The sequence below is a fragment of the Phalangium opilio genome, unplaced genomic scaffold, assembly GCF_054372755.1.
Source record: "Phalangium opilio isolate 3A_F unplaced genomic scaffold, DU_Popi_V2 ptg000021l_1, whole genome shotgun sequence".
NCBI classification, from domain to species: domain Eukaryota; kingdom Metazoa; phylum Arthropoda; class Arachnida; order Opiliones; family Phalangiidae; genus Phalangium; species Phalangium opilio.
The window spans coordinates 1,062,208-1,085,336 of NW_028324153.1; the positions used below are offsets into that span (position 1 = coordinate 1,062,208).

A 23,129-nucleotide genomic window follows, 5' to 3' on the forward strand; every position below is an offset into this window, starting at 1 on the left:
TTTGAAATTGATCTAAAGAAAGTGCCATTAAGAAACATTTTCGAGAAAACAAATTGAACAGGCGTATTCCGTTTTGACGGACCTCCTGGCTTTACTCGAAAATGAAGATATCAAAAGCAAGAAAGCCCAGCTAATAGCATGCACGAACCAAAAAGCCCCCTCTTTTGGATAATGTTGAGATAATAAAATCCAAGGTAGAAATGCTAGATTTCCTTCTAGAAGTGGAGATCGGTTACAAGTTAGTTAAAGAGGAAAGTGGAACGACCAAAGATCCAATAGATCAACATTATGAACAATCGAAAACTCAAAATTGAAGTATTATATAAAGAATCCGATACGTAAAGAACACGCACGCTGAGACTCACAGGAGTTATGAACTTGAAGTAGATGAAGTATTTAAAATTGCTCGTCAGGGAGAACCAAACGCTACCGACCATTCCAAAAACTCCATAATAGAAAGCTACTATGGCATGGTTTCAGAACCACAAACATGGCGGGTATCTTGTCTCAAGGCCTTCGTATTGCTCCACCAGAACCTCCGGTTACTGGTTACATGTTTGGAAAAGGAGTTTACTTTGCAGATATGGTACTACTCATAGCCTTTTAATAAAGAGTTAAATTATAGGTTGTTAACTTCAAATATTTGATTCGTTTACGTCTCTAAAAGTGCCAATTACTGTCACGTCAGTCGAGACATGGAAGAACTACGCGAGATGGAATAGCGACGAAGATAGCGGAGCCTCTACAAGAAATGAAGCGAATGACGTAGGAGAGCTCTCCAAGATAGTGGGAACACAAAATTCGGTCTGCGCAATATTCGCGCGCCTCTGATTTGCTATTGGTTACAGCAGTTAACGTTGATGTTTAAAGCCGAGGCAGCGCCGAACCGTCCATCTCTCGAAACTTGGTGAGAATAGCGTAAACCTTGTTCACTAAAATTTGAAATTGAACTGGCGCGCGCCAACCGACGCTCGCAGCCTTTCCACGTACCCACCTTTAGGAAGGGAGGAGGAATCTAAAGGGGGTATTCAAGTTTTTGGACGACAGGTTTCTCAAAACTAGGGGGCTGTTCCATCTCGCCTAGTTCTTCCGTGGTCGAGACAACAACACCGGGTTGTTGCTCCTCTGCGAAGTTGCTTTAGGAAATATGCTTGAGCTACCTCACGGAAAATTTATTGAAAAATTACCTCTTAATACACATAGTACGAAGGGAATTGGACAAACCTTTCCAGATCCTGAGAAAAGCATTGTCAGAAATGATGTGGAGATCCCATTAGGGCCCCAGTTAAAGCTAAAATTAACTCAGCTTACTCCACAACGAGTTCATTGTCTATGATGCGGCGCAAATAAATATTAAGAACCTTTTAAAAATGAAGTTCTGTTGGAAGATCAGTTGAACCGAATAAAACATATAGGTTATTTAATTAATGCAAAACGTTTATTTACGAACATAATAATACTGTTAAAGACCAGACTGGATTTTGGGTAGGATATACCTTAAGTTCTTAGTAGTACGTGATTACAATCAGATGTCCATACCCCCCTCTCAGTATTTTCAATGAATATTTAAAAACTAACAAATTTTAGACGACGCTAATGAAACTAATTAATTACGGGAAAACAAACGCACCGCAGCATATCGTTTCCGACAATAAGAGGGCAGAGAAAGACGCGCGCACTCCGCGCAGGCACTCTGTTTATCATGCCTCTAAGTAGAGAAATGGCTGCTACTCCTATGGCAACAGTGTTTGTCTGGCTCCCTTTAATGAAACCCTATACTCTCTCCGTATCATTTATCACCTAATTTCAATACATTATTGTACTGCCTAGCCTAGCGTTTCTTTATCCCTTTTAGAATGTTTCGGGACTGAAACCGCCTCTATCTCATGAGAGAGAGAGAGGGATTTGGGGTTGCTTAAGTTAAATTCGTTCCCCTCCAATGCCTGCCTATACGAAACGTAAAAATTCCCTTATTCCATTGGATGATTTTTTCACGTGACCCATTTAGTAATCGTCTGGACCGCTTGGTGGCTGCACCGCGACAGAAATTTCAAAACTTTCTCTCTTCGGATCTTAGCGCTATACGAGTTCTGCCGTCACAGTAGCCTGCGAAAGATGTCCAGTCGTAACCCATGTTTGTGTACTTAGAGGTGTGATAGACTTATGGTTCACAATAATGAAATTAAAAGGATTCTGCTTGTAACCAATTTCATTTAATTAAATAATTAATAAATACTGCTAAAATTAAATACCAAAGCGGCAAGATACACTGCATATTTTTGGAATCATTTTTGAATTTGTATAGCTTGCTTGGCTATGTTTCTAGAATATTTTAATGATTCCAAACGTTGTTGCCGAAATTTAGTAGCGACTTATTCGACGGTAAAGCATGGTTTTCACTTGACCGAAAAAAACTACTTTGCAGCTGGACGTCAAACGTCAGATTTGTTTTTTACGATGTCGCCCAGCGCTATAGCCTTTTCACCTAGCGTAGTTCATGCAAATAATGGTACATCTATTCTCTTTCTTTTTTGCAATCTTTGTTTCTAATATCATACAGATTTGTATTGTTCCTAACCTCTTCAATAAACCTTTCAACATTGAACTTCGGAATTCTCAGAGATTTGTACTAGTTACTGACTCGATTAGGAACGAAGTAAATAAAATGACAGCTTCTTCTGAACACGCGTGGTTGAAAATGACGTCAGGAGTCAGGAATCTATTATTTCTGATTGGCTCCCGTATACCTATTTCTCGGCTTCTCGCGTGAAAAAACGTTCGCGGACTTTATCGCGACTTTTTTACTAAATATTTTATCGGTTTCCTATAACCTACTGATCTAAGGGGTCTTTTTACGCGGGATCGGTTTCCGGTATCTAGACTAAAACTATTAGAAAAATTACCCTTCTGCATGTTTTTTTTTTAAATAAAAAAGAAACTCGGTTTTTTTCTCATATCTGGTGGATTTTAAAAAAGGAAACTAAAGTGTAAAAGACAACGGCACGCAGTGTTCCTAAGTGGTCTCCCTCCCAAGTACTGACTGCGCTTGACGTTGCTTAACTACAACGATCGGACAAGAACCGGTGTTTTCAGCGTGATATGGCCGTTGCCGAGAACTTTAGTTAATTATTCGAATTTAAAACTAATTAGACAAATTATCCTTCTCCATGTTTTTAAAAAATAAAAAAAAAGAAACTCTGTTTGCTTTTCTCATATCTGGTGGATTTTAAAAAAGGAAACTAAAGTGTAAAGGACAACGGCACGCAGTGTTCCTAAGTGGTCTCCCTCCCAAGTACTGACTGCGCTCGACGCTGCTTAACATCGGTGATCGGACGAGAACCTATGTTTTCAGCGTGATATGGCCGTTGTCGAGAACACTAGTTAGTTATTCGAATTTAAAACTAATTAGACAAATTACACTTCTCAATGATTTTAAAAAATAAAAAAAGAAACTCTGTTTGCTTTTCTCATATCTGGTGGATTTTAAAAAATGAGACTAAAGTGTAAAAGACAACGGCACGCAGTGTTCCTAAATGGTCTTCCTCCCAAGTTTTGACTGCGCTCGACGCTGCTTAACTTCGGTGATCGGACGAGAACCGGTGTTTTCAGCGTGATATGGCCGTTGCCGAGAACACTAGTTAGTTATTCGAATTTAAAACTAATTAGACAAATTACCCTTCTGCATGTTTTAAAAAAATAAAAAAATAAATTCTGTTTGCTTTTCTCATATCTGGTGGATTTTAAAAAATGAGACTAAAGTGTAAAAGACAACGGCACGCAGTGTTCCTAAATGGTCTTCCTCCCAAGTTTTGACTGCGCTCGACGCTGCTTAACTTCGGTGATCGGACGAGAACCGGTGTTTTCAGCGTGATATGGCCGTTGCCGAGAACACTAGTTAGTTATTCGAATTTAAAACTAATTAGACAAATTACCCTTCTGCATGTTTTAAAAAAATAAAAAAATAAATTCTGTTTGCTTTTCTCATATCTGGTGGCTTTTAAAAAAGGAAACTAAAGTGTAAAAGACAACAGCACGCAGTGTTCCTTAGTGGTCATCCTCCCAAGTTTTGACTGCGCTCGACGCTGCTTAACTTCGGTGATCGGACGAGAACCGGTGTTTTCAGCGTGATATGGCCGTTGTCGAGAACACTAGTTAGTTATTCGAATTTAAAACTAATTAGACAAATTACACTTCTCAATGTTTTTAAAAAATAAACTCCGTTTCCTTTTCCCATATCTGGTGGATTTTAAAAAAGGAAACTAAAGTGTAAAGGACAACGGTACGCAGTGTTCCTAAGTGGTCTCCATCCCAAGTACAGACTGCGCTCGACGCTGCTTAACTTCGGTGATCGGACGAGAACCGGTGTTTTCTGCGTGTTATGGCCGTTGCCGAGAACGCAAGTTAATTATTCGAATTTAAAACTATTTAAAGCAGCATTCTATAAAGTGGGATGTCTAGTAGGTTTTTTATGGTAGATAAAACCCGTGGGCTTTTTTCGGCTTTGGTTTATTTTGTTTATTCCAACTAAGGTTTCTAGCTGGTTATGCATTTTCTGATGAAAAGGTGATATATAACAGGCAGGCATTCTTCTGCTATCTGCTATTTTACTCTTCTGTTTCTTGCTGTGGAAAACCAAGGATAAGATTACGTTCAAAAGGACAACATTTGACGTTTCCGAAATGATTCTGTTGCTCTTGGAAATTCTTTTCACATTTTTTGCAAAATGTAATAATAAATATTGAAAGATAAATAGAATTTTCTTACAGTTTTAACACTGCTAATTATAACGAAATAGAATTTCAGCTCTCAGCAGACTTTCTAAGAACCTTCCTTATAATAATTTTCTTGGCTACTGGGAACCCTTCTTTTGACCTTCGAAATGTCTGGACAAATGAAAACAAATTTCGCAATTAAAGAATATTTGGTAGTTACGCGCTTAAATGACGTTTTAAACATGACGACTAAACGGGTAGGTTTGAACTTCATTGATTTCTATTCTGAGACTATATTTGATCCTATAAATTCATGAATATGGTCCTGTATGATCCCATAATTTCATGACTCAGGTCCTATAAAATCCAATAATTTCATGAATCCTGTCCTAAATAATCCTATAATTTCATGAATCTTGTCTTATATAATACTATAATTTCATGAATCTTGCCCTATATGATCCGATAAATTCATGAATCTGATCCTATATGATACTATAATTTCATGAATCTGGTCCTATATGATCCTTTAATTTCATGAAGCTGGTCCTATATGATCCTATAATTTCATGAATCTGGTCCTATATAATCCTATAATCTCATGAATCTGGTCCTATATATCCTCTAATTTCTTAAATCTTGGCCTATATACCTTGTACTTTCTTAAATCTGGCCCTATATGATCCTATAATTTCATGAATCTTGTCCTTATAATCTATATAATCCTATTATTTCATTAATCTTGACCTTATAATCTATATAATCCTGTAATTTCATGAATCTCGTCCTATATGATCACATAATTTCATGACTCTGGTCTTGTAAAATCCAATAATTTCATGACTCTGGTCTTGTAAAATCCAATAATTTCATGACTCTGGTCTTGTAAAATCCAATAATTTCATGACTCTGGTCTTGTAAAATCCAATAATTTCTGAATCTGGTCTTGTAAAATCCAATAATTTCATGACTCTGGTCTTGTAAAATCCAATAATTTCTGACTCTGGTCTTGTGAAATCCAATAATTTCATGAATCCTGTCCTAAATAATCGTATTATTTCATGAATCTGGTGATATAAAATCCTATAATTTCATGGATCAGATCCTATAATTTCATAATTCTGGTCCTATATGATCCTATAATTTCATGAATCTGATCCTATATATTGTTATAATTTCATGAATCTGGTCCTATATGATCCTATAATTTCATGAAATTTGTCCTATATGATCCTATAATTTCATGAATCTGGTCCTATATAATCCTATAATTTCGTGAATCTGGTCCTATATAATCCTATAATTTCATAAATCCGGTCCTATATAATCCTATAATTTCATGAATCCGGTCCTATATAATCCTATAATTTCATGAATCTGGTCCTATATGATCCTATAACTTCATGAATCTGGTCCTATATGATCCTATAATTTCATGAAGCTGGTCCTATATGGTCCTATAATTTCATGAATCTGGTCCCATATGATCCTATAATTTCATGAAGCTGGTCCCATATGGTCCTATAATTTCATGAAGCTGGGCCTATATGATCCTATAAGTTCCTGAATCTAGTCCTATATAATCCTATAATTTCATTTATCTGGGCCTATATGATCCTATAATTTCATGAAGCTGGTCCTATATTATGCTATAAGTTCAAGAAGCTGGTCCTATATAATCCTATAATTTCATAAATCTGGTCCTATATAATCCTATAATTTCATGAATCTGGTCTTATATGATCCTATAATTTCGTGAAGCTGGTCCTATATGATCCTATAAGTTCCTGAATCTGGTCCTATATGATCCTATAATTTCATGAATCTGGTCCTATATAATCCTATAAGTTCATGAATCTGGTCCTATATGATCCTATAAATTCATGAATCTGGTCCTATATGATCCTATAATTTCATGAAATTTGTCCTATATGATCCTATAATTTCATGAATCTGGTCCTATATAATCCTATAATTTCATGAATCTGGTCCCATATAATCCTAGAATTTCATGAATCTGGTCCTATATAATCCTATAATTTCATAAATCCGGTCCTATATAATCCTATAATTTCATGAATCCGGTCCTATATAATCCTATAATTTCAGAAATCCGGTCCTATATAATCCTATAATTTCATGAATCCGGTCCTATATAATCCTATAATTTCATGAATCTGGTCCTATATGATCCTTTAATTTCATGAAGCTGGTCCTATATGATCCTATAATTTCATGAATCTGGTCCTATATGATCCTATAATTTTATGAAGCTGGTCCTATATGGTCCTATAATTTCATGAATCTGGTCCCATATGATCCTATAATTTCATGAAGCTGGTCCCATATGATCCTATAATTTCATTTATCTGGGCCTATATGATCCTATAATTGCATGAAGCTGGTCCTATATTATGCTATAAGTTCATGAAGCTGGTCCTATATGATCCTATAATTTCATAAATCTGGTCCTATATAATCCTATATTTTCATAAATCTGGTCCTATATAATCCTATAATTTCATAAATCTGGTCCCATATGATCCTATAATTTCATGAAGCTGGTCCCATATGATCCTATAATTTCATGAAGCTGGTCCTATATGATCCTATGAGTTCCTGAATCTAGTCCTATATAATCCTATAATTTCATTTATCTGGGCCTATATGATCCTATAATTTCATGAAGCTGGTCCTATATTATGCTATAAGTTCAAGAAGCTGGTCCTATATAATCCTATAATTTCATAAATCTGGTCCTATATAATCCTATAATTTCATGAATCTGGTCTTATATGATCCTATAATTTCGTGAAGCTGGTCCTATATGATCCTATAAGTTCCTGAATCTGGTCCTATATGATCCTAATTTCATGAATCTGGTCCTATATGATCCTATAATTTCATGAAGCTGGTCCTATATGGTCCTATAATTTCATGAATCTGGTCCCATATGATCCTATAATTTCATGAAGCTGGTCCCATATGATCCAATAATTTCATGAAGCTGGTCCTATATGATCCTATAAGTTCCTGAATCTAGTCCTATATAATCCTATAATTTCATTTATCTGGGCCTATATGATCCTATAATTTCATGAAGCTGGTCCTATATGATCCTATAATTTCATAAATCTGGTCCTATATAATCCTATATTTTCATAAATCTCGTCCTATATAATCCTATAATTTCATAAATCTGGTCCTATATAATCCTATAACTTCATGAATCTGGTCTTATATAATCCTATAATTTCGTGAAGCTGGTCCTATATGATCCTATAAGTTCCTGAATCTGGTCCTATATGATCCTATAATTTCATGAATGTGGTCCTATATAATCCTATAAGTTCATGAATCTGGTCCTATATGATCCTATAAATTCATGAATCTGGTCCTATATGATCCTATAATTTCATGAATCTGGTTCTATATGATCCAATAATTTCATGAGTCTGGTTCTATATCAGGGATGTCCAACTTTAATTCACGGTGGGCCGAATTGAAAATTGAAACGATCAAGCGGGCCACATAATCAAAAATTCACCTTTTTTTTATTTATTTGATAAATTTTACAATTATTTTTTACTAGTTTTAGTGAGAAACGTGACATTCCTTTTGTTTAATTATCTCATAAATATTGCAGTTTCAATGCACTCTTTCACTCTTTCACCATTAGAAAATGGCTTCGACTTTTTTACTAATATTTTTGGTATTTTGAAGCTAGCTCTCACATCAGATTCAGCCGCATTGTTTGACTTTGTTCACTTATTAAGTTAGCTTTCCACTCTTTAATAGCATCATCTCGAATTTGTTCCGTTATATTTCCATATTTTTTTTTACTCCAAAAAAAAAACCTTGTAAACTTAAGCTGACTCATGGACCCATCTGGAAAGCAACTGTATCCCAGTTGAGATGACACTCCAATAAAGCCATTTTATTATTATTATTTTCAGAATGCTTCGAATCAGTGTCTGTTAATATTGTATTCTTTCACTACAGCAACTGAATCCTTGCATATTAACTTAAGCAAACTGGCCTACCTTGAACAGAAACAAATAAGTAGTTGTACATACATTTTTCTTGAAAAACGCGATAACTCTCGTTAGGCTTTTTTATTGAGAACTTTAAGCCATATTTTAACTCTCAACGAAACAGAAACCAAAACTAAACCTTGAAAATCAGACGAAAATGTCAAAATGGGCTGGAAATAATTTTTTTTAGGCAAATGAGAAAAGTGTGAAATTAGTAGCATACCATCATCTGGTGACAGTAATTAAACTTCGAATTTCTAAATATAGCTTTTATATAAAAACTTCTTTGTTAAAACTTATTTATTGTCCTAATACAGATTGTCATTCATCCTATGGTGGGCCATCAGAACTTATATTTGGGCCCGTAGAATTACTGTGACGGGCCACTGATACCATTAAATTGTTCACTCAACTGGGGCCAAATTAAAAAAACTCGGCGGGCCAAAAGTGGCCCGCGGGCCCGTAGTTGGACATCACTGTTCTATATAATCCTTTAGCAAAAACCACAAAAACGTATAAAGCGTTCAAGCTAGGTAGAAAGTCGTCACTATTCAACGTTGTTTAAGTTTAACAGACTATATGCTCGTGAAAACAGAAATTTACTAGGTACACATACTTGCTCATAACCCTACACCAAAATTTGCTAAGTTTTGAAATAATAAAAGCAAACATTTCATATTGACACCCAAGCAACGCTCCTGTTGTACTTTTCTACACTTGCTCATTCGGTAAAAAGGTTAAATTCAACTCAAACAAGGTTTTGTTTGATGAATAGCAATGTTAATGGATAAAGTTAAAACTGATATTTTCCTGGTGGCCTGGTTTCTCATTTGTAACACAACAAGAGTAAGTTTGTCTTTTCAATCGTATTTCTAGGCGTTTCCATGTAAAATATGATTTTCACCGACTTGCTTCTTATATTTTGAAACTTAAATAGATGTAGCCCCTTGTAAACCTAAATTGTGTCAATATATAATTTAAGAGGTATAATTTTTCGTTTAATTACAAAAAATTGAAAGTGAAATCAAATTTGAAATATTGATACAATGCTAAGAAGTAAATATCGATTCCTTTGCTAATAAATAAATTTAAAATAATAATTTTTAGCCAAATACAAAGATTTCAAAATCAAATGTAATTAAATTGATCGAACTGAAACACTTATATTTAATTTCGTTACTTATAATTCGATCGAAAACTGTAAAAAATATATAAGCATATCAGAAATGTTGTTTTAGCATAAAGTTTTATCGTAACATGGTTTATAATGAAGTGCAAAGAAGTATTTTGTTAGCTTAGACCTTGCACAAACACAGAAGGCTGTATATAAAAATTTATTTGAAAATATAGCTCTGGAACGTCGAGCGTAGCTCAAACCAGAACCCTGAAACATTTTAAATAATGTAAAAGGGTGGAAACCTTCGGCGGCGATCATTTTAGATACTCTAACGAGTAAGTGTCCAGACAGGTTGCCATACTATGTTAATCTAGTAAAATCTTTGAAGCCGAAGTCTTTTTGAAAGCCATTTTCTTTAGTATCAATCATGTCTGGATCAATTGAACTTGGCGTGCTACTTGATGCGGTAAAAATATATTTGCTTTTTTTGTGAACTTCAAAACACTCGAAACAAATTCTTTTGAAGCGTATACGAATTGTAGCCTGTAGTCACTGAAATGTTTACAATACAGCAATATCTGTCAATTAAAGGAAATCTATTTATAATATTTAATAAGACTAAATACACAAAAAATATGATTCTATAGAGTTATTAAAAAATTTTTAACTTTCATTTAGTATAAACGTTAGTGTTTATGTTAATATACTCGTAGTCTCTTAGTCGAGCACAGCAATATAAACCGAGGATGCCGATTTCCGCACAATTTTATGGCCCGTTTGCGCACAGTTTTTACGTCGAAATTTTAGTTCACCATTTTTTTACCATAACCCATTTCCGCAAAGATTTGGTATCGTTCCTTTCAACCGAATTCCCAATGGACCGAAATCCCATTCGACCGAATATCCCGCAATGATTTTAGATTTCCAGCCCAATGGCTATATTCCCGATGGACCGAAATCCCAATCGTCCGAATATGCCCCTAAAAATACATGAATATAACTTGAAACACTGTAGCCGTCAGCGATTCGGTGGTGTAGTGGATACGATGTTGGACTGCGAAGCGATAGGTTGTTGGTTCAAATCTCCGAAAGGTATGTTAATAATATTAAAAGTAAATGTTTCGTGATACTAATTAAAACGCTCACTTTCATTCCTTTCAAGGCAAGAGATATATAGAATTAATAAACAAATTGTGCTTAAAATGAAGTACAGTCTTAATGGTAGTTCCATCAATGTCTTTAAATTAAAATTTTAATATTTTGGTTTCGGGTGGGTTGGGTTAGGTTAGGTTAGGTTTGGTTTGCTTTGGTTTGGTTCCAATAAAACGTTGACACCTTTTCCAAAATATGCTCCTTTAATTAGCTACCACCTTTTCCAAAATATTCTCCCTTTAAATAGCTACCACCTTTTCCAAAACATTCTCCTATTAATTAGCTGCCACCTTTTCCAAAAGATTTTCCTATTAATTAGCTCCCACCTTTTTCAAAATATTCTCCTATTAATTAGCTACCACCTTTTCTAAAATATTCTCCTATTAATTAGCTGCCACCTTTTCCAAAATATTCTCCTTTAATTAGCTACCACCTTTTCCAAAATATTCTCCCTTTAAATAGCTACCACCTTTTCCAAAACATTCTCCTATTAATTAGCTACCACCTTTTCCAAAACATTCTCCTACTAATTAGCTGCCACATTTTCCAAAATATTCTCCTTTTAATTAGCTACCACCTTTTCTAAAATATTCTCCTATTAATTAGCTGCCACCTTTTCCAAAATATTCTCCAATTAATTAGCTGCCACCTTTTCCAAAATATTCTCCAATTAATTATCTGACATCTCTTCCAAAATATTTCTATTATTGCTAATAAATTGTTTTAATACTCATATAAATAATCTTTTTACCTCCAAAGAAGGTTGGGTTGGGTTAGGTTAGGTTAGGTTACGTTTGGTTAGGTTAGGTTAGGCTAGGGTACGTGAGGTTCGCCGTAATTAAAACGTAGTTAAAATAAGTGCAGTAATACATTTTCAACTCACATTTATTTTAACAATAATAAGTTGTGAAATTAAAAATATATTTAATGCAAAACCACACAGTATGTCTTCTTCCAGTTCAATAGAATTTCGGTCCAATGGGACTATAATAAAATCGCACCTTTGGCTACGTTCGGTCGAATGGGACCCCAAAAAAAACCCCCTTCTGTCGAATGGGAATTCGGTTCAATGGGACCAAAGCAAAGATTTAGGGTTAAATTTGGTTCGGCTAGGGTTAGGTTTAGGATAGATTAGATAAATTGCAATATCACTATCGACATAGAAAAGTACTGATATACGTGAGCATGCAAAAAGTATCTTTGTTAAAAAACAAGAGTAGCAGATGCATTTTTTAATTTCCTTTGTAAAAAATGCATTAAAAATAAATCTATCGTTAAATAGCTTCGACAATTTTATGATCCTTGAACCTCACACTTGGGCTGTAATCGGTCCCATGTGCCAGCAACATGATTTTAGTTGTTTTACAAGTGATCAGCAAGAAAATAAAAATGTTTTATTTCCAAACTGTGCGGAAAGGAGTTATGTAAAATTGTCCGAAAATGAATTAGGCAAAATTGTGAGGAAACGGGCCGCCACCATATAAAATTTTCAAATTTTACACTGTTAAAAACTGTCTCGCCAAACAACTTCTATTCAAAGATTCTGGTTCCTTGATGATAAAACTCAGAAAATTATGAGTTCATATCCATCTATTATGGATGAAGAATCATCTGAAAAAATGTGAAATTTGTAGTTCTTTTTACCAAGAATTACCGCAAGTTTTTAAAATTATCAATGGAAAGGTGCTATTTTAAGGAAGCTCGAGATAGAATAACAAGCATGCCCCCCCCGGTACAAAAATTTACGGCTGCATTTTGCTGTTAAGTAGATTTTTTTATAATCTGTAATATATTGCAAATAAACTGAAATATTCTGGAATAATATTGGAATAAACCTGAAAAAGGTTCAACTTCAGACAAAATTAAGATGCATTTCAGAGAGCAATGCAGAACATTTTAGACGTTTTGCAGAAAAATTATCTTCCGTTGGAAACTGAGTTCAGCAGTATACAAAATTTAGTATATAAAATAGCTAACTTACAGCTAGAAAACAGAGGGGAAATAGTAACTCCCGTAAGAAATCAAGATGTTTGTAGGCTCATTACAGGTACCTTCCTAATATTTTGTATGCAAGTTACAGTCGGAAATTTCTAAGTTTGTAGGATAATTGCAGGCGTGTTTCGGATACCTTTTAGGATAATTTCAGGCGTGTTTCAGATGCTTTTCAGGATCATTACAGCCGCGTTTCAGATACTTTGTAGGATAATTGCAGGTGCTTTTCAGATAATTTTTAGGAAAGTTGCAGGCGCATGTCAGATAGTTTTCAGAATAAATGCAGGCGCTTTTCAAATACTTTGTGGGAAAATTGCAGGCGCGTTTCAGATACTTTTCAGGATCATTACAGGCGCGTTTCAGATACATTGTAGGATAATTGCAGGTGCTTTCAGATAATTTTCAGAACCATTACAGGCGCGTTTCATATACTTTTCAGGATCATTGCAGGCGCGTTTCAGATACTTTGGAGGATAATTGCAGGTGCTTTTCAGATAATTTTTAGGAAAGTTGCAGGCGCTTTTCATATACTTTGTAGGAAAATTGCAAGCGCGTTTCAGATACTTTTCAGGATCATTACTGGAGCGTTTCAGAAACTTTTAAGGACCATTACAGGCGCGTTTCAGATACTTTTAAGGACCATTACAGGCGCGTTTCAGATACTTTTAAGGACCATTACAGGCGCGTTTCAGATCCTTGTAGGATCATTGCAGGTGCTTTTCACATAAATTTTAGGATAATTGCAGGTGCTTTTCATATAATCTTTAGGATAATTGCAGGTGCTTTTCATATAATCTTTAGGATAATTGCAGACGCGTTTCAGATACTTTGCAGGATAATTGCAGACGCGTTTCAGATACTTTGTAGAATAATTCCAGGCGTGTTTCAGATACTTCGCGTTTCAGATAATTTGCTGGGTCATTGCAGGCGCGTTTCAGATATTTTGTAGGATAATTGCAGACGCGTTTCAGATACTTTGCAGGGTCATTGCTGGCGCGTTTCAGATACTTTGCAGGGTCATTGCTGGCGCGTTTCTTGTAGTGTTGAAATTTTGGAATTTCATTTTTATAAAATGAATTTTTACCTCTCCGAGTGACGATGACGTCACGGAGAGGTATAACTTTATACTTGTGTTTGTGTATCTGTCAACGCGTTCGCAGTTGGAAAATCGGAGCAAACGTGTTTGCAGAAAGATACATTGGCTTCTACTCTTCTATCTTCGTTAGGGTTATAATAGGGTTATGAAGAGCGGTTTGATAGCTGTGGAAATTTTCTAGACATTAAACATCTCCTGTTTAATCTTTTGTTTGATTTTTTTCTACTTCTGCAACGATTTTGCAGACGTGCAAATAAAATTCTTTCCTATAAGCTCTAAAAATATCTATTCGTACTCTTACAGTTTTAGAATAACTGGCAGACGGATATCTACTTTTAAATACCTGCAATATGTCTATAAATTTGGTCAAATTATAGTTTTAAATTGGCAGAGGGATTTAAACTTTTCCATCACTTTTGCAGATCTGTAACGTGTCTATAAGTGTGGTCAAATTACAGTTCTAAACTAGCAGCTATCATTTCTACTTTAGCATCGCGTTTGCAGAAAAGCGCTGCATATTTCTGCCAGTATAGATAATTAAAAATTAAAAAACATAAAATGTAGAAATGGCAGACAATTTGCAGTTCTGGAATTGGATTAAAATGTTCGCGTTTTTCGAGCTGCAGAAAATGTAGCCTTAATGTTTACAGCGTGGTAGCGATAAAAAACGTGAATGCAGCTGAATTACTGCTTAAATTTTTTGTACGGGCCTGCAAATTTTTGTGATGCAAGCATGAAAGCCTACTGCGAAGTGATTTATATATGTTATGTTTTAAGCATGGAATAATTCCTCTAAGGAATCTATATATTCAGAAAGTGATTTCGGTTTCGGATCACCAGAAAGGACACCTACTGAAAACACATCTCGAACAATACCATGCTTAAAACTAAACACGCCGATCAAAATTGGCCAAAATTAGTGGTTGAGCTAGCAGTCAAAGGAATACAATCAATGCTTGTTGCAAATAAAATGGATTCGTGGTCTAGCCCGGTTACTCCTTTCTATCAAAATTTGCAGAGGTTAACGGTATGGAGCATAGGAGCTAGCCACCACCCTTCTATTAACTGTAAAGGGACCCACCAGTAAACAAGCCACAGGCTTAGTGTGACTATCCCTTCTTAGACAAAACTTTATTATTATTAGAGATTGTTATTTTTACTTGGTTAGTGTTATTAATATCAGAACACCGAAGTTATAAACTTTTTCTGAATCGTTTAATATCCGCAATGTGAGCAAACTGATTGAATATGTTCATGGGAACTAAAAACGTTGTGAAGGTATTTTGAAGTACCTTAGATGTGCCTTCTTCTAAATAGTGTACATCAGGGTTGGAAATAAGACAGGTTTACAAGTCCAAAACCAGTTTATTAATTGCTCGGACCAGTTTATTTATTCCAAAAGTTGGGGTCAGTGGTCCCAGGGACCACTTTATTAATTATGGTTTTTGGAAAAAATAGATGGTGGGACCAGTTTATTAATTCGGGGTTCCTTATTAGAATTTTTCTAGCTCAACACATTTTCTACCAATTCTACTCATAGGTAGTTAGTACTCCTTGGCTACAACTTCCCTACAAAAGTTTTGCGGTCTATTGACTATTGATCTTGTCTAGCGTCTATACTCTAGAATGAGTCTCTTGCAGTCGACAGTCTAGACCATGGCAGTACTAGTTGTCAGTAGTCGTATTAGGCAGTAGTGTATGGTCACATTACAGGATTTTGATCTGGCTTACTGATAGCGAGAGAAGGGGTACGTTCAGTAACCCTCTTTAATGGCAGCGCTTACTAAGCGATGTGAGATTTTTCCTACTGATTTTTCGCGTTTCCGGTTTTGACGTCATGATGCTCAGCGCTTGCCCATCAAAAAAACCATCTAATCGATATGGTTTTTTGATGGCGTGACGTAGCGCTTGACTGTTGAACACTTGGCAGACGAAAAGTTGGCGCGGGATTTGAAAATTAAATTCCAACAATGTTATTCCTACAGTAATTGTATTAGTAATTTAGTTTTCTTTACAAAACTACTTCTACCATTCAAATAGGCATACTTTTCTTAAACAATTTCATTATTTGCGAGCTCGTTTATAATTAAAAAGAGCCATTTGCGCTTCGCAACGTTTTGAGGGCCAGCAAGACGTTTCCCCAACTCCTATTTCTAAAACAGCGCTAACTTCAAAATGTCACTTTTCCGTTCAACAGCCTTTTACGTCACTGTGAGGTCTCGAGCCCATCAACCACACATCAAGAAAACAGCGATTTCTTTGAGATTTTCGTTACTGAACGAACCCAAGATATTGCCACCGAATTTATGTAAAATGCAATAAGGAATAAGGATAGTTCAGAAAAGGATTAAGAACTTCAAATATCATTAGACATGTTGATTGATATATAGTGGCAACTAGTTGAAAAACTGTGATAAGAAATAAAAGTTAACTGTTTTTAATTTTGATGCGCTACTTTTTCCTACACTAAAAAATTCAAAATCAATTAGAATTTTCTGCTTCTTTACTTTTGTGTCTATACGTGCTTTTTATTGTCACCATTTTAGAAATTTAATTTATAGTGGGACCGGTAAATTAATAATTAATGCGAGGGTCACTGGTCCCAAGGACCAGTTTAATAATTCCAACATGAGGGGGTCGCTGGTCCCGAGGACCACTTACAAAATTCACCTTATTTCCAACCCTGGTGTACATCTAATTGAAATTATTCTGTTAGCCATTTTGTCAACGTACCTTGGCGGATTTTGTGAGAAGAGGCTAGACTAGTCACTATGCATGACGAATTTCATCTCTCTGCACCTTAAACTTTGCCCACGCCTAGGAACTCGTGTTGCTACCAGTCAATATAATCACAGTTAGAAAGACTTCAGAATTGTGAGGAGTGACGGATACTTAATACCGGCATAGACGCTGTAAATGGTTATTTTCAATATTGAATTGATACTTTATGAGGAGTTTATTCTTCTAAATTTATTACTCGATGTTAAGAAAATATGTACCAAAAACAAATTATAAGTCCAAGTAGGGCAATGTTATGAGAAAATCATATTTAAAATGAGTTGTGTATTTTAAAATTAATCCTATAGAAATCATTAGTAGAAACTAGTAGATAGGAAGTGTCACTTTGGGGTCATGGCGTCAGTGTGGCAGATCTGCCACATGATCTGGCACTCGTAAATATGGCGCCAATGAATCAAATATGGCGTCAATGAATCAAACATGGCGCCCACGGAATTTTTCTTCTTATGGCGCCAGTGAATCAAACATTTTTCCCCCCAATATTGTTTTGGCGTCAATGAATCAGACATGGCACCAGTAAATCAAACATTTTTCCCCCAATATTGTTGTGGCGTCAATGAATCAGACATGGCACCAGTAAATATGGCGTCAATGAATCAGACATGGCACCAGTAAATATGGCGTCAATGAATCAGACATGACGTCCACCATATGTTTTTTTCGGAAAATCTTCCTATGGTGCCAGTGAATCAAACACAACGTCACATTTTCCCTGGCGGGGGAAAAACCCGACACCCCCTGACACCATGTTGACTTTGTGAATGGCGTGGAAATTGTAGGAGAAATACCATGGTGTGGCTGGGGAAATACGTGAAGTAGTTTAACTGGTTTAATAATAAACATTTTTAAATTCGGCGTTCTGTAGGCAGATGCTTACGTGAAATATTTTGTGTTTCTAATTTTTTTTGGTTGGCCTATCTTAAATCTTATAACACCCATAAAATATTAATTTTATTAATTTTTACTATTAAAAACAAAAAATTTCTCTTATCATATTATATTATTATTTGAACTGATAAGGGAAATAAACTCTATATCCAAAACTTTGTCTCACATTGCCAACAGTAAAGTGAACTTTCGATCTGATAAGAGAACCAATAATGATTTGAAATGATAAAAGCATATGCCTCGATTTACCCATTCTTTCACATACATGTCGAGGAAATGAACAAATATTTGATCTTCCTAAAAGTATGGATTAACAGTAAATAGAAAAGATGGCAATTGTATCTCCTAAACACAAACAAAATCAAATTCAAACCATAGTAAACAATGATAAAAGGGTAAAACTCATTTCAAAATCATCGGTAAATTTCCTCCGAGCTTGAGCAAGCAAAGGTTAAATTGATAAGTGCAGAAGTGAACTAATTTCAGAAATATGGCGGGTAGACTTTCGAACTACCCACGCTTTAGTCCATGCGTTTAATTCATTTCTAAAGTCAACATGATTAGAGAAAACTTTCATATTAGTGTTCAAACCTTCCCTATTATTGTTCATACTTTCCCTATTAATGTTCCCATCCCGATATGAACACCAGATACTAGTGATGTCATCCTTAAAACAATGTTTAGATATTAATAAACCTACTTTCTATTGATTAAAGACATTTATTCCGATAGCACCGTATCATAAATATCTTTATCATGTTTATACAATGAGCAAATATCGGATATCATAATAAAGCGGAATAAAATTAAATCAAATACCCTCTATTTTATTTGGTGAATCTATAGATAAAAATATTTGTAGGATAAAGCAAGATACAGATCTTAGATTCTATCCCTAAGCACTTTGTCAAAAGTGTATCGAAATGGGAGAATATGCGATTTAAAGTGTTGTGAACCTACCAAACTACAATAAAAAGTGGTGGAAAATAATTGAAAAGATAAACAAAATACTATTTAAAGTGATGGAGAATGATAGAAAAGATGACGAGAATAATACTGAAAGCTACACTATTTCTGTTCAGAGTTTCACTATTTCTGTTCGGTGTTTCACTATTTCTGTTCGGTTTTTCACTATTTCTGTTCGGTGTTTCACTATTTCTGTTCGGTGTTTCACTATTTCTGTTCGGTGTTTCACTATTTCTGTTCGGTGTATCACTACTTCTGTTCGGTGTTTCACTATTTCTGTTCGGCGTTTCACTATTTCTGTTCAGTGTTTCACTATTTCTGTTCGGTGTTTCACTATTTCTGTTCGGTGTTTCACTATTTCTGTTCGGTGTTTCACTATTTCTGTTCGGTGTTTCACTATTTCTGTTCGGCGTTTCACTATTTCTGTTCAGGGTTTCACTATTTCTGTTCGGTGTTTCACTATTTCTGTTCGACGTTTCACTATTTCTGTTCAGTGTTTCACTATTTCTGTTCGGTGTTTCACTATTTCTGTTCAGAGTTTCACTATTTCTGTTCGGAGTTTCACTATTTCTGTTCAGTGTTTCACTATTTCTGTTCAGTGTTTCACTATTTCTGTTCGGCGTTTCACTATTTCTGTTCGGCGTTTCACTATTTCTGTTCAGTGTTTCACTATTTCTGTTCGGTGTTTCACTATTTCTGTTCGGCGTTTCACTATTTCTGTTCAGTGTTTCACTATTTCTGTTCGGTGTTTCACTATTTCTGTTCAGAGTTTCACTATTTCTGTTCAAAGTTTTTACTCATTATGTTCAAAGTTTCACTCTTTCTGTTCAAAGTTTCCCTATTGTTTAAAGTTTCACTTTTTATGTTCAAAGTTTCACTCTTTCTGTTTAAAGTTTCAGTCTTTATGTTCAAATTTTCACTATTTCTGTTCATATTTTCACTATTTCTGTTCAATGTTTCACTATTTATGTTTTAAGTTCACCATTTATGTTTAAAGTTTCACCATTTATGTTTTAAGTTTCAATATTTATGTTTAAAGTTCCACTATTTATGTTCAAAGTTTCACTCCTTATGTTTCACTCTTTCTGTTCTAGGTTTCACTCTTTCTGTTCTAGGTTTCACTCTTTCTGTCCTAGGTTTCACTCTTTCTGTTCTATGTTTCACTCTTTCTGTTCTATGTTTCACTCGTTCTGTTCTATGTTTCACTCTTTCTGTTCTATGTTTCACTCGTTCTGTTCTATGTTTCACTATTTCTGTTCTATTTTTCACTCTTTCTGTTCAAAGTTTCACTCTTCCTGTTCAAATTTTCACTCTTCCTGTTCTATGTTTCACTCTTTCTGTTCAAAGTTTCACTCTTTCTGTTCAAAGTTTCACTCTTTCTGTTCTATGTTTCACTCTTTCTGTTCTATGTTTCACTCATTCTGTTCTATGTTTCACTCTTTCTGTTCTAGGTTTCACTCTTTCTGTTCTAGGTTTCACTCTTTCTGTTCTAGGTTTCACTCTTTCTGTTCTATGTTTCACTCTTTCTGTTCTATGTTTCACTCTTTCTGTTCTATGTTTCACTCTTTCTGTTCTATGTTTCACTCTTTCTGTTCTCGGTTTCACTCTTTCTGTTCTAGGTTTCTCTCTTTCTGTCCTATGTTTCACTCTTTCTGTTCTATGTTTCACTCTTTCTGTTTTATGTTTCACTCTTTCTGTTCTATGTTTCACTCTTTCTGTTCTATGTTTCACTCTTTCTGTTCTATGTTTCACTCTATCTGTTCTATGTTTCACTCTTTCTGTTCTATGTTTTACTCTTTCTGTTCTAGGTTTCACTCTATCTGTTCTAGGTTTCACTCTTTCTGTTCTAGGTTTCATTCTTTCTGTTCTATGTTTCACTCTTTCTGTTCTAGGTTTCACTCTTTCTGTTCTAGGTTTCACTCTTTCTGTCCTATGTTTCACTCTTTCTGTTCTGTTTCACTCTTTCTGTTCTATGTTTCACTCGTTCTGTTCTATTTTTCACTCTTTCTGTTCTATTTTTCACTCTTTCTGTTCAAAGTTTCACTCTTCTTGTTCAAAGTTTCACTCTTCCTGTTCTATGTTTCACTATTTCTGTTCAAAGTTTCGCTATTTATGTTAAAATTTTCACTCTTTATGTTCAAAGTTTCACTCTTTATGTTCAAAGTTTCACTCTTTCTGTTCAAAGTTTCACTCTTTCTGTTCAAAGTTTCACTCTTTATGTTCAAAGTTTCACTCTTTATGTTCAATGTTGCACTCTTTCTGTTCAAATCTTCACCATTTATGTTCAAAGTTTCACTATTTATGTTCAATTTTTCCCTGTTTCTGTTTAGACATTTCTTATTTCTGCTGAAACGTTTTTTTATTACTGTTCAAACTTTTCCTATTTGTGCTGATACGTTTTTTATTACTTTTCAAACTTTTGTTGTTCCTGCTGAAACGTTTCAAACTTCTTATTTTGTTGCAAGTTTATCTATCCTTTTTCCTCAAGCTTTTCATGTTTCTGTTCTAATTTTTATTATTTCGGCGATTTAATTCCTTTTTCCGAAATTCTACATCGCTTTACTAATTTCTATGGTTTTGAAATCGAATTTCAATGTTCCATAACCAAAATTCCGATGTGATATAAATGTGATGAACACCTTATTACCTAATAATGTATGAATTCCTAGAATATAAACGTCTTACTCTTAATCGGAATACATTAATTTATGATTTAGATAAATTCCTAATCCAACTGCAAAAGTTTATATGGAAAACGAATTTTCAAGGTGAAAGATACGTAGTGTAAAACGGATGATTTCAAAGTTCAGACTAAATAACAGAAAATCAATGAAACACCATCTCCTCATTAACATTAATTTATGTTTTGATATTATTGCAGTTTGGTTTCTAATATGTTTATAGGTATTAACGTTACAGAAAACGCTTTCAAATGACAGAATTCCGATTAAGTTTTCTTCACAAGGAACTAAAAAAGTGGTTGAAAGTGACATGAAGTGTCTATAATTCATTTTATAGTATCGGCAAAACACTAAAAATTGGTTAAAGTTTCGATAAATGTTTAGTAAACGTTTCGTTATTCGACTTAAATATATCCGATATTGTTAATATATGACTATTATAAAACAGATAATGAAGTTGAATGACGAAAAAGAGGTCGAAAGTGTTGTTAATCTACTGAAATTCAGATGAAACTGATGTGAAATGAAAGCATTCGATTGAAAGCGAACTAATACGACTAAGAAAGTGGATCAAAGTTTTGTTAAACTACTAAAATGTGGTTCAAATCACATTCAAAGGAACTAAAAAGCAGTTGAACGTTCATGAAATGACAAAAGTACAATTGTAAGTAATGTGTTTAATATTTCTACAAATTTTACAAGGGTATAAATACTTCTCGCAGATCTCAACAGTGTGTGAAATTTGATCACACGCATGTTACCAGTAATTGGTCCATTAACGTAACAAATGTGGATGATTACCAAGAAATAAACCCATTTGATTTCAATCGTGATTTGATACTATCATAACCAAAACTTCGGTTTATCACGACGTTTCGAGGAGACCTTTAGACACTTAATACTAGTCAAAACCTATTGGTGAGAAATTAACAATTGCTAAACTTGTTTGCAATATAAACCAAGGTTTTGAACGCAGAATTTATCCCAGTCTGTTTATTTTAGCAGTAAAGATCTTCTCAAGACACACATTCTTATCAGTTTGATAAATGGAAATTTCACCGGTGATAAATTATAAAGTGCAACGTCTAGTAAATCCGCATCTCTTTTATCGGTATCATCGTCTTTTCGATGTTACGTTGAAATTTAAAAATATCAAACTGATAAGAAAGTGTGTCTTGAGAAGATCTTTACTGCTAAAATAAACAGACTGGGATAAATTCTGCGTTCAAAACCTTGGTTTATATTGCAAACAAGTTTAGCAATTGTTAATTTCTCACCAATAGGTTTTGACTAGTATTAAGTGTCTAAAGGTATCCTCGAAACGTCGTGATATACCGAAGTTTTGGTTATGATAGTATCAAATCACGATTGAAATCAAATGGGTTTATTCCTTGGTAATCATCCACATTTGTTACGTTAATGGACCAATTACTGGTAACATGCGTGTGATCAAATTTCACACACTGTTGAGATCTGCGAGAAGTATTTATACCCTTGTAAAATTTATAAAAATAGTAAACACATTACTTACAATTGTACATTTGTCATTTCATGAACGTTCAACTGCTTTTTAGTTCCTTTGAATGTGATTTGAACCACATTTTAGTAGTTTAACAAAACTTTGATCCACTTTCTTAGTCGTATTAGTTCGCTTTCAATCGAATGCTTTCATTTCACATCAGTTTCATCTGA

The 23,129-nt window shown here is 34.6% G+C and overlaps 6 pseudogenes; all 6 read right to left on the bottom strand.

The window, feature by feature from the left end:
* Positions 1 to 2,992: 2,992 nt before the first annotated feature.
* LOC149696383 (5S ribosomal RNA) lies at positions 2,993 to 3,111 on the bottom strand (annotated as a pseudogene).
* A 140-nt stretch (positions 3,112 to 3,251) lies between these two features.
* On the bottom strand, positions 3,252 to 3,370 carry LOC149696384 (5S ribosomal RNA; annotated as a pseudogene).
* A 138-nt stretch (positions 3,371 to 3,508) lies between these two features.
* Positions 3,509 to 3,627, bottom strand: LOC149696385 (5S ribosomal RNA; annotated as a pseudogene).
* A 138-nt stretch (positions 3,628 to 3,765) lies between these two features.
* On the bottom strand, positions 3,766 to 3,884 carry LOC149696386 (5S ribosomal RNA; annotated as a pseudogene).
* A 138-nt stretch (positions 3,885 to 4,022) lies between these two features.
* Positions 4,023 to 4,141, bottom strand: LOC149696387 (5S ribosomal RNA; annotated as a pseudogene).
* Positions 4,142 to 4,271: 130 nt separating this feature from the next.
* LOC149696388 (5S ribosomal RNA) lies at positions 4,272 to 4,390 on the bottom strand (annotated as a pseudogene).
* Between the last annotated feature and the right edge of the window lie 18,739 nt (positions 4,391 to 23,129).